Consider the following 8,110-nt stretch of genomic DNA (forward strand, 5'->3'; position numbering starts at 1 on the left):
GTCTGTCTGAGCTATACCACTCTTAACAGTTCCTCAAAATCTGTTTCCAGTGTAGTCATCCAAAACCAACACATTGTTTACTATACTAATTTCCTGAGGCTGCTGTAACAAATTACTACAGACTTGGTGGCTGAAAATAACAGAAATTTCTTCTCTCACAGTTCTGGAGGCCAGAGTTCAAAATCTGGCAAGGTCATGCTTCCTCTGGGGGCTCTAGAAGAGAATCCATTCCTTACCTCTTCTAATTTCTGGTGTCTGTCAGCATTCTTTGGCTTTCTTGGCTTGTGACCACATTACTCCATTTCTGTCTCCTTCTTAACATTGCTTTCCCTTCTGTGTGTCTTTTCTCTGTGCGTCTGTCTCTTTCAATGGCCTTTGCCATTAAATTTAGTGCCCATCTGAGGTGCCTGGGTGGCTTAGTCAGTTAAGTGTCCAACTCTTGGTTTTGGCTCCAGTCATGATCTCAGTCTTGAGATTGAGCCCAGTGTCAGGCTCTGTGCTGGGTGTGGACCCTGCTTAAGATTCTCTTTCTCTCTCTCTCTCTCTCTCTCTCTCTCTCTCTCTCCCTCTGCCCCTCCTCCCTCCTTCCTTCCCTCCCTCATTCTCTCTCTTAAAAAAAAATTAGGGTTCACCTAGATAATCCAAATGATTTCTCATCTCAAGATGTTTAACTTAATCACGTGCAAAAAAAATCTCTTTTTCCAAGTAAAGTAACATCTGTAGTTTAAAGGATTAAGATGTAGGCATGTATTTTTGGAGTGTGGGGGGACACCATCCAGCCTATTACATTTACTATAGTCTAAAATTCATATTAGAGGGGTGCCTGGGTGGCTCAGTCGGTTAAGCGTTCGACTTCGGCTCAGGTCATGATCTCGCAGCCAGTGAGTTGGGGTCCCGCGTCGGGCTCTGTGCTGACAGCTCAGAGCCTGGAGCCTGCTTCAGATTCTGTGTCTCCTTCTCTCTCTGCTCCTCCCCCACTCACACTCTGTCTCTCTCTGTCTCTCAAAGATGAATAAATGTTAAAAAAAATTATAAAATTCATATTAGATTGATGTTAAAATTTAAGAGAACAGAGAAAACGAGAGGAATATTTTTTTTAATATTTACTTTTTGAGTGACACAGAGAGAGTGGGGGAAGGGTAGAGAGAGTGGGAGACCCAGGATCTGAGCTGTCAGCACAGAGCCTGACATGGGGCTCAATCTCATGAATTATGAGATCATGACCTAAGCTGAAATCAAGAGTCAAACATTTAACTGACTGAGCCACCCATGTGCCCTGAAAGTGAGAGGAATATTATGTTATTATTATGGACATGAAATCTGGAGCCAGACTAGTTTAAATACCAGTTCCATCACTACCTAGCTGTTAGCACTGTTACTTATTGTCTCTGTGCCTCTATTTCCTCATCTGTAACATGAGATAATAATGCCTGGTTTATTGGGTTGGTTTGAAGATTAAATTGCCCATAGTAATATATGTGTTTGTTATTAGCATTTTTATTATTGTTATTATTAAGTAGAGGGAGGTTGGCTGGATTCCCAAGATTCATTAAAATAGTGGCCTTTATTAAAGATTGAAAATCTTCTACTGTGCAAGACCAGAAATTTGCCATTTAGAAGTCCACAAACTAGGTTTGAAAGGAGTGGAGTAAAGATCCAACTTCATTCATCTGTACATTCCAATTTTGTCTCAGGTCTGTCTTGAAAATGGTTAACAGGCTGCTTTGTTTTCCTGGTTCCTCTTTTGAATTGGAGAGGAGAATGTATACCTTCTACTTGATCAAAATGGCTTAAGTTTGTCCCTTCCTCCAACAGTTCCAGATTTAGGAAAAAGCAAACTTTGAAAACCTTGAAAGATGTGTTAATGCTATATGCTTTCACCATCACAATTTGAATCAGCGTCACTAGAACATTCATTCAGATTCATTATGGTGCAAGAACAGAAATACTAGTCCACTAAGCACTCATGTTAATGTGTATTTAATAAAATAAATAGATTCTGACACCCTGGTAAATTATGTGAGGGGGAAGGTAAGAAATATAAAATATAATTAACTCACATAAGTCATTTTGATGCTTTTCCTCTGCAAGTATTAAAATGTCTTTGTTGCTTCCTCTAGGAATTACTTAAAACACTGACATATTATGCTTCTTCTATAGAATTTTCAGATAGCCAATTATGTGGTTTAGAAAGTTAAAAAGAAGAAAAACTCTAGAATTCCATTTTCAAATTGACCCTCATTTGTAGACCATAGATTCATTCAAATAAAAATTATCTTCCGCAATCTGGTCAATTATATAGGCAATTACTATTTAATGCTTTGTTCTATTTTCTGACTTTAATTTTAAATCCAATTCAATTGAACTTTTAGTTTATTTTGTTTTTTTAAAAATTTTTAAGATCCCTTTTATTTATTTAATTAATTTTTTAAAAATATTTATTTATTTATTTATTTATTTATTTATTTATTTATTTATTTTAATGCGCTCCAGCGGGTTTTATTAAGGAAAACTTCTGCATGGTTTACTTTTCACCGCTGTGTTCTCGCATGCTTCTAATGATATCAGAATCACCTGGATCATGATGGCCGCTGTGCAACACTATGCAGTATTTCCCACACGCTGCACCCCGTTCAATAGTATTGCCACTGTAGTGACAGACGCCAGTTTTGGCCAACATGGCACAGTATCCCGTTTCGGATTTCCTCAAGGCGAGGCAGTTGTTGAGGAGGATGACTAGTTTTGCTTGCCATGGTGATCGTTTCCAGTCTGCTTATACCCCAGTGCATACTTTCTACTTTTCACAGTGAGTTGGAGCCTAGAGTTGATTCACTCCAGTGGCTTTTTCATCGTCTTTGTGGCCACCCTCTTCCTGCCTTAGGCGCGGGATGGTCCCAAGCAAGAGCAGTTGCCAAGATGGATGGGAGTGAGAAAGGATAAGATCTCTTTTGTTAAAAATAAATATAAGACCCTTCTGGGGGTGGGCAGAATGGGAAATGCTAAATAATTCAAATAATTGGTATGAAAAATGTCAGTTGTAATGAACAAAACTGTTTCTGAAAGTAGCTTTTTATCTGTGTTTATTATTACTCACGTTTAATTTGCCTGGCCAGAAACTAGAAAGCGTCAGGCTGTTAGATCCGAAAAAGTGGTCTCATGACCATGGTGAGGTAAAGTCAGGAAAATAATGTATATTTCGAAGTTATTCTTAGGATTCTCTATTACTCTACATTTATGCAACTACTCAGTAATAACGTACGTTGAAAAAATATTTAGCTCCATTAATTGCCTAATAAAATGTACTGTTTATAAAGTGTATCTAAGGGCTGAGAAAAGCAGCTCAATATTTATTATGAGTTATCCAAATTTAACACTATGATCAGATGACTTTCATTTTTGCTCTTAATAACTTACATTTTATTTTATTTTTTTTTATTTTTATTTTTTTAAGTTTATGTATTTTGAGAGAAAGAGAGAGAGAGAGTGAGCAAGCAGGAGAGGGGCAGAGAGAGAGGGAAAGAGAGACTCCCAAGCAGGCTGTGCACTGTCAGCACGGAGCCCGACGTGGGGCTCTATGTCGCGAGTTATGACATCCTGACCTGAGCTGAAATCAAGAGTCAAACGCTTAACTGACTGAGCCACCCAGGCACCTCATTAATTACTCAGGTGTTAAAGAAGCCTTTTGCATGAAGTTTCTCTCCACTTATGCTTTCAGTTAAGTTCGTAAGTAAAACCGAAGGCAACTAGAGACAAAATGACAAGTTACCACACGTCCCCAGGTGCTTTCTCTGACTCCTACCTTTTCCCTCACCTGCAAAATTCTCCAGTGAAAAGACTAAGAGTAAATCCTCATTGTAGGCAAAAGTGATGAGTCTGCTCAAGCTTATTTTAAAAACAGGCTACTTCCTTGGTCACTAATTGCTTTGTTTTATGTGTAAGTTCCCTGCAGAGTTTCCAAGGTCCTTCATAATCTTTTCTCCTCCTATCACAGTACTTCCCCAGCCATTATCTCTACCTCATTAGGTCAGTTACTCTGTGGCTTTTCACAGGTACTACTATCTACCACTTAATCCCCTTGTCTTCATCCACTAACGGAGCCCTCCCTACTTTAATCCAGACTTTTTCAAATTAATCCACCCATTTTCCCTTGTAGCATCTGATCCCACTTATACACTTTCATATACACTGATTATTTACAATGTGCCCTCCCAGGGACTGCAATTTTTATGAAAGTCGGGCATTATCTCTACGCTAGTGCCTGGCATTTGTTAAGTCATACATATTTGTTAAATACTTTTGTTTATAAGTATTTGCTTTACTTCCTCTCCAACTTGCAACAAATTTGCAAATATTCTCATATGGGGAAAATACCTGTTATTCTTTTTGAATCCACAGATGCTTCTGGACAATCTGTCTGCCTCCTAAAATACCAGTGACTTCACGGATACTTCAAAAATCGAGGCTCATTAAAATCATGAGGCACTAGGGAAGGTCAAAGGAAGAACAAGCAAGAAGGTGGGGAAGAATGAGGCACGTGAGTTTCCGTAAGCGCTTTTTTAGCACACAGAGAGGAAGTATGTTATGCTTCACCTACTATCTCATCTAAAAGAGAATATCACAATAATGAAGTTTTTTGGAGCTGAGTGTTTATGGAAGAACATTTGCAGGATATAAAGGAAAACATTGAAGGCTTCTGTGTTTCTGTTGTCTCTAAAAGGAGGCAAGAACAAGCCATTTCTATGCCAGTCCACAACCAGATGATTTAGGGCAAAAGGCATTGCACTCTAAAGAGAGATTATCGTGTAGGGAAGATACTGACATGCAAAGATGCATCCTATTTTCCTCCTCATTCTTGGAATTTCACATCCCAGGCAAAACAGATGACTCATATTACTGTAGAACAACCCACACCCACAAATCTTGCCAGAACTGTCTCGAAGGAAATCCTCAACTTTCATATCAACCTGGTCATGTCATTATTTTTCAAATACTCTTACAAAAGGAGTGTTTCATCATGACCTTGACATCCTTGGGAATAATTCAAATGAACTCTACTCCATCACAAAGGGAAAAATCTCCCATTATTTACATTTAACAGACCTGTTTTTCCCCCTCCTGATTTAAAAGCCCAATATCTGACTACATTTTTTTTCCTTTTGTACATATAATATTTTTGCCTACAATACTGCTTTTTCTCTCTGTCTGCCTTTGAAGATAGACTCATATTTCAGTCTTTGTTTCAGGTCAGTAAAGTCAAACTAGAACTGTAACGTATTTGGCAGAACATGTCATGGTCTTTGAGCAAAACCTGTATCTCTCCCTTCCTATTGCTTTGCACTAACCTTGACTGGGTGCTTTTCAGGCTCCCGCTTTTGCTCACCAGTTTTTTTTTTTTTTTTTTTTTAATTGAAGTAAAAGTCACATAACATAAAATTAGCCATTTTAAAGTCATTTGGTGGCGTCGAGTGCATTTACAATGTACTCACTAATTCTTTTACTTCTCTCGAGTTGACCATATTTAACAAACTTTTGTGATCTCTTCATGACTGAGCTCAACCCTGTGCCTTCAGCTCTCACCAGTGTCTAAATCCTCTGAGAAGGCAGAAGCCTCACAGACTTCCTAGCTTTTCACCTCTTGTACGCCTTCTTTTCTCAGCGGTCCCTCTGTCATATTGCCTCCACTTTGTTGGTACCCTGTGCCCCCAAATACCCTCTTTCCTTTGCATTCTTTTTTTAAATGTTTATTTATTTGAGAGAGACAGGGAGAAAGGGAGAGAGAGAGATGAGCGGGAGAGCATGTGTGCAAGCAGGGAAAGGGCCAAGAGAGAAGGAGACAGAGGATCTGAAGCGGGCTCCATGCTGACAGCACAGAGCCCCCCGCGGGGCTCCAACTCACACCCGTGAGATCATGACCTGAGGTGAAATCAGGCACTTAACCAACTGAGCCACCCAGGCTCCCTTTCCTTGCATTCTTAATCAATTCTTTCTTCTTTCTACCTGTTTCCCTGGCCCATGATTTCTCCACTCTGTGAAAGGCTTTAGTCCATTCTTATCTCTTGACTGCCGCCTGCTTTTCTAAACTTCTCAAGAGAGCCATCGTATTCTTTTGCTCATTTTAAAAAGTCATCTATTTACAACTTAACCCATGCCCCAGATTCCACTAAAACTGTTTTTGTAAAAGTCACCTCTCATTTACCAAACTGAAGATCTTAATTATAATTTTCAAAGACCTTTTAACCACATTTGACCCTGTTGACCAGGGCCTACTATTTGATCTGAAACACTGCTGGTCTTTGGTTTTTGTGCTATGTCTCTTTCAGGATTCTGTTTCCATCCCCTCTGGGAAAAAAAAAAGAAAGAAAACATTGGGTGCCGGGCCAACTCTGGGAAAGCCATCCTTTAAATTGAAATTTTTAAAACTTCATATTTGGCTTTCTATTCACTTTATACACTTCCATGGTTGACTTCACAATCTCTCATTCCATCTCCTGTCTTCTGTTGTAGTTGTTCTGCAAACTGAAAAAACAGCTCCAACAGCAAATGAGAATGAACTTTTGTCTTGTGAAGGTTTGGAAGCATAACATGAAATTGTTCACCCTAAGCACAAAACTACTTCGAAGGTCTGAGTTTTATCTTAATTCAGGTGGATTTTATATTCCACTTGATATTATATTTATTGTTCTTTAATTTATAAAACTTATAACTAAAATGTCAGGTGAGGTAGTCTGTCCTTGGGAATGATTATTGTGTTTGCTTAAACCTCATACCATGTACTGTGGGTCCCCCTCCAACTCTCTGGGGATTTGGTGACTCTGTGTGGCAGCGAGAGGCATTTAAGCTTTCCTCAGTCACTTCTGACTTTGAGTTCCTGCTGTTTCTGATGTAGTTCATTTTATATACTATTTCACTATCCTTCTAGTACCATCCATCCCTGTCAGAACACCATCACCCCAAGTGTAGAAGATAAACTTCTTTCTCCACAGTTTTCTAAATACAGCTGATACAATGAATTCAAAGGTGCAGCACTCAGTAGAGTTTTGATGTACCTGATGACAGTTATTTAAAAAGTAACTTCAAAGCGACATTAGCCATTCTTGTTCATCCGTATTCGCAGTTACCCATCATGCGATACCTTTCCATTTGCCTCGGCCTGTCCTCTAAGGATGTTCTGCATCGACACACGCTGAGAATCATTTTCTTAACGTTTTCCTGGAAACTGAATTCTTTCAGCAAGAGCTACGTGCCATGAGCTTAGTTTTAAAATTTGTTTTCCCATTGCCAATGCTTGAGATCACTTGTCCTAGGAGAACACCCTGTAGTCTCCTATGACTTAGTGTAAACTTACTGTGCTGCTAAGTATATAGACCCTTTTTGTGCATATTCTATTTTGAGAGGTCAAACTCTTTGGAAATGACTTCCAAAGATGTATCTCTGGCCTGACTTCTATTGAGCTTTTGTTCTGTATCTTTAGAACGTCCCCAGCACATCCCTGGCATTTCAAAATTAACAGAGCCCGAAATTGCACTTTTTATTAATTCCTGCAAGTCTGTTTTTCCTGTTGTGTTCTTTATCTTAAATAAAAGGATCATCATTCACTTGGGCGCTTTCTCTGCGAACCTTTCATCTGTGACCTCATGCTTCCTTCTTTCCTCGCTTCCTTCATATGTATTCATTCGGTTACCACATCTTGTCAATTCTACCACTGAAATATTTTTGGGATTTGTTATCTCTTCTCACTTACCACTTACAGTACTTCTGCCCTCTGCTCACTTCCTCTCTCACTTGGATTATTGCATTTCTCCTTGCCTGTGTTTCCATTGTCATTCTCTATATTGAATTTCTTCTATGCATTCCACAGTTCAGTTAACTCTCGATGCACTTATTTTCTGAACAATTCATTTACTGAACAGCTACTGTATGGCAAGCATTGTGATAAATGCTAAGGATAGGAAAAAAAAAAAGCAGCAAATGAGCTTCTGCCCTCAGAGTTTCATTTTAAGTTTCTGCAGTTTTGGTTATACTGTTTTCTCTGAATTAAAAAAAAAATGTATATTTAATTAATAAAAATATATACATTCAATTAATAAAATATGTATATTTAATAGATTTT

General features: G+C 38.7%; 1 pseudogene; it reads right to left on the bottom strand.

Moving 5' to 3' along the window:
* Positions 1-2,524: 2,524 nt before the first annotated feature.
* On the bottom strand, positions 2,525-2,850 carry LOC131513184 (large ribosomal subunit protein eL30-like; annotated as a pseudogene).
* Between the last annotated feature and the right edge of the window lie 5,260 nt (positions 2,851-8,110).

The sequence above is a fragment of the Neofelis nebulosa genome, chromosome 5 (assembly GCF_028018385.1).
Source record: "Neofelis nebulosa isolate mNeoNeb1 chromosome 5, mNeoNeb1.pri, whole genome shotgun sequence".
Taxonomy (NCBI): Eukaryota; Metazoa; Chordata; class Mammalia; order Carnivora; family Felidae; genus Neofelis; species Neofelis nebulosa.